Here is a 2,362-nt window from a genome sequence, read left to right as displayed (position 1 = left end):
AGGGCCATGGTATATATTCAAGGCAACAATGTTCATAATTTCAAAACAGCGGGAATGAATTAAATAGCCATAAATTGAAGAGTAGCTAAGACAGTAGTATATGGATGACGTATTATGCAGCTGTGTAAAAGAATGAAGCCAGCGAATCTCCTCCTCCCTATCATCTCTTCCTCAATACAACCTAAGACTATAGATTCATTTCCCAGAGGGGAAATGGTATAACTGATCGTGTTAAGATGAATGCCTGCCAGTGCTTGGGTGGGTTGTTTTTGTGTTTGTTCTTGGCGGGAGGGAGTGGTGGGGCCAGGGCTGGACTTGAATTGAAGGAACATGTTCATCATCTCCCTTAGCTTTTGCACTCAAGTCTGGCACCCTGCTTGCTTCATGATCCATACTTCCAAGTCTGGTTTTTTTACTAGTTAATTGGAAATAAGAGTCTCATAGATTTGTCCACCCAGGCTGGCTTTGAACCATGACCCTCACATCTCAGATTTCCTGAGAAGCTAGGATTATAGGCATGAGCCACCCGTACCCAATGAGGAGGTTCGTGTTTGATGGCAACTTTGAAGAGGAGAGAAAGAAGAAAAATTATCCAGGTGCCTGTAATCCTAGCTACTTAGGAAGTTGAGACCAGAAGATTGCATGCTGTTCAAAGCCAGCCCAGGCAGGAAAGTCTATGAGACTCTACCTCACATAAATTACTCAGAAAAGCCAAGATTGGAGTTGTGGCTCAAGTAGGAGCAAAAGAAACTCAGGGATGGTGCCAGGTCCAGAGTTCTTCAAGCCTTAGGACCAGAAAAAAAAGAAAAAGGGCACAGTTGAAACGGTCTTCAAAAAACACAGTCAGCCGGGCGCCAGTGGCTCACGCCTGTCATCCTAGCTACTCAGGAGGCTGAGATCTGAGGATCACGGTTCAAAGCCAGCCCGGGCAGGAGAGACTGTGAGACTCTTATCTCCAATAAACCACTAGAAAACCAGAAGTGGTGCTGTAGCTCAAGTAGTAGAGCGCTCGCCTTGAACTGAAGAGCTGAGGGACAGCGCCCAGGCCCAGAGTTCAAGCCCCACGACCGACAAAAACAAAAAACACAGTCATGAGGAGCTTAATGACAAGGTACATTTCTTTTCTTTTTTTTCCTTTCTTTCCTTTTTTTGTTGGTTGTGGGTATTGAACTCTGGGCCTGGGCACTGTTCCTTAGCTCTTCAGCTCAAGGCAAGTGCTCTAACACTTGAGCCACAGCACCACTTTGGGTTTTCTGGTGGTTCATTGGGGATAAGAGTCTCATAGACTTGCCTGCCTGAGCTGGCTTTGAATCATAATCCTCAGATCTCAGCCTCCTGAGTAGCTAGGATTACAGGCGTGAGCCACTGGCACCCAGCAATAAGGTACATTTCTAAGCACTGCACCATTAGGTAACTTTGTTGTTATATGAGTATCATTCCCATATTAACTGTACAGATATATTGGTACAATTAAGATGGCTGTGTCATCCCCAGGAGATGTTCTCTTACAGTATCACACTCTTATACAGGGCCGTCCTTGACTGAAACATCTTTTCAGTCAAGTGACTGAATAGTTACTTCTGTACTCCTGGTTTTAAAGACTAAACAAGTACAGCATTCACATATTTTAGATTTGTGTAGTTCCCTTTTTGACAATTAACTGTTTATTAAAGTAATAAATTCTTCTAATTAAAAATAAATTACAGGTGCCGGGCGCTGGTGGTTCATGCCTGTAATCCTAGCTACTCAGGAGGCTGAGATCTGAGGATCACAGTTCAAAGTCAGCCTGGGCAGGAAAGTCCGTGAGACTCTTATCTCCAATAAACCACTCGAAAACCGGAAGTGGTACTGTGGCTCAAGAGGTAGAGTGTTTGCCTTGAGCTGAAGAGCTGAGGGACAGTGCCCAAGCCCAGAGTTCAAGCCGCACGACCAAAAAAATAAATGAATTACAGAGGGGGTTGGGATGACTTAGTGGTAGAGCTCTTGCCTTGCATACATGAGGCCTCGGTTCAATTCCTCAGCACTACATAAGCAGAGAAAGGCAAAAGTGGCACTGTGGCTCAAGTGGTAGAGCACTAGCCTTGAGCTGAAGAGCTGAGGGACAGTGCCCAGACCCAGAGTTCAGGCCCCACAACTGACTTAATTAATTAATTAATTTACAGGGGTTGGGAATGTGGTTTATTGATAGAGTGCTTGCGTAGCATGCATGAATCCCTGGGTTCGATTTCTCAGTACCACATAAGGAGAAAAGGCTAGCCATGTGCTAGTGGCTCTCGCCTGTAATCCTAGCTACTCAGGAGGCTCAGGAGGCTGAAATCCGAAGATCACGGTTCAAAGCCAGCCCGGGCAAAAAAGTCCATGA

General features: G+C 45.3%; 1 protein-coding gene across 1 annotated transcript in view; it reads right to left on the bottom strand.

The window, feature by feature from the left end:
• LOC106001500 (chromosome unknown open reading frame, human C17orf58) overlaps positions 1 to 2,362 on the bottom strand; it is a 19,288-nt gene that overhangs the window by 2,037 nt on the left and 14,889 nt on the right. The gene's annotated exons all lie outside the window — the stretch shown is intronic.

This window comes from Dipodomys ordii, unplaced genomic scaffold (genome assembly GCF_000151885.1).
Source record: "Dipodomys ordii isolate 6190 unplaced genomic scaffold, Dord_2.0 Scaffold7, whole genome shotgun sequence".
In the NCBI taxonomy this organism is placed as follows: domain Eukaryota; kingdom Metazoa; phylum Chordata; class Mammalia; order Rodentia; family Heteromyidae; genus Dipodomys; species Dipodomys ordii.
This window is presented reverse-complemented; position numbering and strand designations above follow the sequence as displayed.